The 6,169-nt window shown below is 35.8% G+C and overlaps 1 long non-coding RNA gene across 1 annotated transcript; it reads left to right on the top strand.

The window, feature by feature from the left end:
* The first annotated feature begins 120 nt into the window (after positions 1–120).
* LOC145991226 (uncharacterized) lies at positions 121–1,936 on the top strand. Its single transcript, XR_014442024.1, has 3 exons — positions 121–180; positions 1,365–1,409; positions 1,893–1,936. It is a non-coding gene; the product is annotated as an uncharacterized LOC145991226 (long non-coding RNA).
* The last annotated feature ends 4,233 nt before the right edge of the window (positions 1,937–6,169 follow it).

Here is a 6,169-nt window from a genome sequence, read left to right as displayed (position 1 = left end):
CCTTACATGTGGGAAATTTAGTAGTATCATATATGTGAATGAACTTGTTTTGACACAGATACAATAGTTTTCCTTGTACTCATTACGAAGCAAAGTAACTATAGTAATTCTCCGTTACAGGTTTACCACCCCCAAAGCAAAATCCAACTTCTGATAAGAAGGACAGTTTACCAAGATTCCGTAAGTAGTTTATTGTTTCTTGAAAGATAAAGCAGAAAAAACGAATGAAAATGTAATGGGTAGATATTTGTATGCACTTGTTAATAATCCTTGACCTATTACAGGGTACACATATTGCATCTACCAATGTCAGTTGTCAACCCTGTTAAATCCAGGCACTAATGTGTAGTATTCTTCCATGCTTATACTCCAAAAAAATTATCATTCTACCACTCCCACTAATAAATGGTCTGTCGTCTGCCAGAAAACCATGGTAGCCAGAAGATGAATGCTCCACCAATTAAGACTAGGATATGATTTTTTCTCTGTCAATCAGAATTCGGCTTCCCCCTTTATCGGATGTTGGTTGAATGATTGGAATCTTTGTTTGGTGAGACAAATGCAGTTTCAAAATTAGAAAAATTCTATCCACAGTCTGAACAAATTAGAAATATGCCTTTGTGAATATGTCATGAGACTTCTGAATTATTAGACCAACACAAAGTCCCGTAAGTTAACTAATGTTCGATTCATGTTACATGACTTGCATACGTTTAATAGAATCCTAATTTTCTCCCTTACCCTACAGCGTGTAACAATAACAGATTCGGAATTCAACAATGCTTGTAATTAACTAACAGATGACAGACAGTAAGTTAACTCTTACCTCTTTGGAAGTCTTGATCGCTTATTACACTGAAATTATTCACTTACCTTTTAAAGATGTTGATGTGTACGTGCAGGTTGACTCCCTTCTTGAGTGTAGTACACCTGAAAAACATTGACATGATAATGTTAATAAACATATCCAATTTCAATATGTACATAAATTGAATTGATATATACAGTATTACTGAAGAAAATTTTCAAATGTGCTAGTCATACATACCAAGTTTAGCGTTACAAACTATAACTACACATTTGAGGTAAAAGTAAATTTTATCTATTTTCGTGAAGTATCTTTGAGTAGAATGTGAGATGTGATTATTTATAATATTTACTGCAAGTGTTGATTAAATGAGTGCTTGAGTGCTGAAGCTACTATTAAAATGTTCTTTGCTCTTTAAAAGTAAGTTCTAGTCTAGTTCATCTTCAATCCACATTACAACGCACATTTTGTTAACTACATTTGACAGCAGTTTTAATTATATTTAAGGTATTTTTTGTCAAAACCCAAGTTTAAAATGTTACTCATTATGTTCTAGCATGCAGTGCAATAAGACATCAAGAAAAATATGGAATTTGCACCTGTAAGTAATAAAATATATGTAATTATTGCATTAGATGAACATGTGTGATACTGAAATTATGTATTATTTCATGTACAAATTACAATTAACAAGTACACTAAAAAAACAGGAATGAACTTTATTTCAATTTACAAATCAACAAGTAATTTTATTACATTGCTTGTGTTGTATATTTATAATTTGATATATATATATGCTTCAGAAATACGAATATAACAAACAAATGCTTTGAAAATCGAAAATTTTACTTCAAGTTTTCCTTCAGATTCTTGTAGAATTAATTTTAGATCATATGTCAAGTCAATAAATCATGAATGGTTCTGTAATGCAAGAGAACATGGAATTAATTCAGTCAGGCTGGTCGTCAGCGTGGGTTGAATCTCAGAACTCCGAATTACAAGCCCATCTCTGAAACTTATTCAGTGCATTCAATAAATATTCTTTGTTCTACAATTTTATGAATCTTCATCTCCTTTATTGTAGGTTATGGTTGTGAATTTGACGAACGGAAAGGATACTGTAATTGTGAGTATTCCAAGTATTTTTCTTAATTATAGGATACATTAAAACATTTAGGCCTATGAAATCAAATGTAAGTTCGAATTAGTTGCTACTATTTCTGTATTGTTTTGTGGAATACCTTTGTAATTAATCAAATTTCTAGCAGATGTCGAATTCCGACGTCTTTAGATTGTCACAAGGTCTTGAGAACATTACATGTACGTTTATTAGTATGTTGTGCTGTTCATGACACAAATAAAAGATTATTTATTACACGATTCTTGCATTAAAAAAGATTCCATAAGTGTTACCTTCTTAATTCCACAAATTATCTGCAGTGAACTAAAAGGTTTCTTGTTTTCATGCAGAACCAGTGGCAATTGTGAATTTGTATAGCAAGGTTGCATACATAGGATAGAAAAGCTAATTTTGGACGGCTGGTCATGTCAACTGGAGGCTTCAATGACATCGCTCGATGCAGAAAAAGGAAGGGGGGATTTTTTAAGAATTTCCGCGTTCTGATGAATCTTGCCAAACCCAGCTATCATCAAAGTGCCAATCGAGCAATCAGTCAATTCTGGTCGCAAGAAACAATCTTTCTTGGAACATTTTACAACATTGAAGCCTCCAGTTGACATGACCAGCCGTCCAAAATTAGCTTTTCTATCCTATGTATGCAACCTTGCTATACAAATTCACAATTGCCACTGGTTCTGCATGAAAACAAGAAACCTTTTAGTTCACTGCAGATAATTTGTGGAATTAAGAAGGTAACACTTATGGAATCTTTTTTAATGCAAGAATCGTGTAATAAATAATCTTTTATTTGTGTCATGAACAGCACAACATACTAATAAACGTACATTTTAAGTCCACTTTATGCAGAACTGAGCCTGCAGTTTAAAGTAAGATTTGATCCACTAGGTAAAGTGCTTCCACCGAACATCAAACTCAATATCCATTGATTCAAAAGTGACAGCTTTACCACGACAACATCTGGGAGGCACAATAACCAACATGTATACATAGCAATAAATGCATTGCTTGGGAAGAAACATAAGATCAGAGACTTCATCTTGATTGGTTGTGTACTTGCATGGTACTCGTTCAACTAGTGTTCATATGTTATCCGACATAAAAATAAATGCCATTGCCAATTATGAATCTGTAGCACGTGGTTGCATACATGTCAGATGGACAATTTTGCATTTCAGGGCTCGTCATGTAGAAACAAGGTGTCGATGAACAAAATGTTGAGAAGAGATGTCCATTATGATGTCCTCCACCCACTTTACGACAACATTTTCTGTAATAATCACGTAACAAGTAGGACATCATTTGATGAAGATAGTACGACTAATGCCAGAAGATATTTTTACTTTAGTTTAAAATATATTGATTATTTGATATCTCAAATATATTGTGCCTGTAAATGCTATTAATACAGCATTTCTTTAGTTATTTAAATATCCCCATACTGAAATGTTAATGATATCTAGCCTCTAAAAAATCAGTGTTAAAGCGACACAGACACTGGTTGCAGAAGTTCCACAGCACATGTTGGTCAACGTTTAACCTCAGGAAGATCTCACATAAAGCGACAGAACATATCACTAGGGAACAAGTAAATCAACAGCAAAATTTCACACCATATCAAAATGACAGGCTTTATAAACCTGCGTTCGATTAGTTAAATGCTTAATCTTCGGTATGAAAACTCCCTTAGAGGTGTTAAAATGGTGTTGATTACGCCATTTTCATTTGTTGTTTTAACATCAGTGAAATTAAACATCAACAAAATTGTGGTGTGGACCTTCTTGGACCACTCTCTTTATCACTTTAACATCCATGTTTTTTCAGTGAATTTGTTCATAATAGCGACAGGCTAATGGCACTAGAAATGGGTAATTAAATAATTTTAAAATTAGACATCAGTACAATGTAGGCTTTAAATAGTAAGATTTAAATGACTCATGTAGTTTCTAAATACCTTACCTATTTATAATACAAAACTAATTTTACTTCGAATTTTTAAATGTATTACAGGTCCGGGTGAAGGTATGGATTTTGTTTGTGCTTTGTCTAAAAAATGAATGTAATAAGTTAATTTCAAATAGTAATGTGCATTTATACTATGAAATAGTGACAGATCTAAATTCAACATAGCCAATTCAATAATTGAATTCGTCCTATTGATTGGACTTATGAGTTTTTGGTGGTTTTCACACCAATGTGATACACTCCATGTGCAACGTCACATGACTACTTGAAACGAAATCTCAAGAAACAAATATACAATGTGAACCATGCCACAAAAGTATCCTCTGAAGATCTGCATGTGACGTGCCACATGATGTGTCCAACGCAAATTCACTTTTAGTCTAATATATACAAGTACTTATCGAAGTCACTGGAAACGGTTCAGTCATTCATAGGGAAGGAATGATATGTGAATATTCGAATGACCTGTGGCTTTCCCTTGTACAAATGAGTAAGATTTCATCTGTTTATTTGCCGATGTACTGTAAGTTCAACTTAAACAACTAAAAGATAAGGCAATTTTAAAATAAAAATGAATCAAAAGGTTTTATATTATGGGTCACATTAAATTCAACATATTGTTTGCACTGATGTAGGGACTAAACATAAAATATGCTCAGACTTATTTCGTCACCAGGAATGAAACCAACAAATGGCCATTTTGTGACATATGGATAACATCAATTACTTTTGCAGACACAGATTTGAGAGAAAAGCAAGTCATTTTCTGTGCCCGAAGATACTCAGAGGATTAAAATACTTATTTCTCATTCTTTCAATATTAAATTTTAAAAGGGCCGACATATGCTTTTCAGGAGACGAAAATGCTGGAAAATGTAAAACCCGGGAACGTAAAACCAGGGTTCCACTCTATGTACCATAACATTGGTTAAGTTCTCCCTGCCCCATCTCTCTAATTCTTCTATTTGTTCAGTAGATAATTTTAGTCATGTTAATCAGGAAAGAGAGATCAGGCTAGAATAGCTAAGGAAGGAGGCAATGCCAACCAAGAAAAGAGAAAATAAACTATTTTATTTGAAGAAAATGTATATTTAAAGCAATTAATTTATTGCCCTTGAGTTTATAATGTATCCGAGTGCAGTTATACAAGGGGGTATCAAAAAGTTCGTGCAATCACCTGGAAGGAAACAACTTTGGACAAGTACAAAATCATGGCGGTATTAGTCCTTCTCCACGTAGTTGCCATGCTTGGTGACACATTTCTGCCAGCGGTCTTTCACCTTGCGTAAGCCGTTTCTATAGAACACTGCTTTTGGGTCTGAATCCACTGTTCCACCTCAGAAATGACATCATCTCTTGTGTCAAACTGGCGTCCTTTGAGTGGACGCTTCACTTCCGGAAAGAGGAAGAAGTCACTCGGTGCCAGGTCTGGGGAATATGGAGGGTGGGGCAAAATTTTGTATCCTAATTGAACTGTTTTTGAAATGGATGCATGGGCAGGATGGGCTGGTGCGTTGTGAGCTTTCCTCGCCTTTTCACCTTCAATTTTTGACGTAACCAAGCTAGGAGATCACAATAATAGTCACTTGTGATTGTGTGATGCTGTGGCAGGTAGTCCATCAGGATGACTCCCTCACAGTACCAGAAAACGGACAGCATCACCTTAGCGGCTGACTTTTGCACTCTTGCCTTTTTGGGGGGCGGTGAGGAGCTGTGGTTCCACTGCTTACTCTGCTTACTCATCTCCTTTGTTTCTGGGTCATAAAGGTAGGTCCAGCTTTTGTCCATTGTAACCAATCTGCTGAAAAAATCCTCTTCATCCAGCTCAAAGCGGCCTAACATCTCTAGTGCTGCTTCCTCTCTAGTCCTCTTCTGGAAAGGGGGGAGCAATCGTGGCACCCACCGTGCCGACACTTTATGAAGGTGAAGCTGGTGATGGATGATATTCCAGATGGACCCATAACTAACACCGATTACAGACATCACACTTTCAATGGTGATCCTCCTGTCTTCCATTATCATCTTCTCCACTTTCTCCATCAATGTGGCATCATTTGTGAAGGACGGTCTCCCTGTCCTAGGGGCATCGGAGATTACCATGTGACCAGTTTGGAACTGCCGTTTCCACTTGGAAACCATGTCATAGGATGGGCTTTCCTCCCCGTACACTGCTTTCATCTCATCGTGAATTTGCTTCGCTGCTTTCCCCTGGAGATGCAGGAATTTGATGACGCTCCGTGCCTCAATTTTGTCAATTA

The sequence above is a fragment of the Lepisma saccharinum genome, chromosome 8, assembly GCF_977018435.1.
Source record: "Lepisma saccharinum chromosome 8, izLepSacc3.1, whole genome shotgun sequence".
Lineage (NCBI taxonomy): Eukaryota > Metazoa > Arthropoda > Insecta > Zygentoma > Lepismatidae > Lepisma > Lepisma saccharinum.
This window is presented reverse-complemented; position numbering and strand designations above follow the sequence as displayed.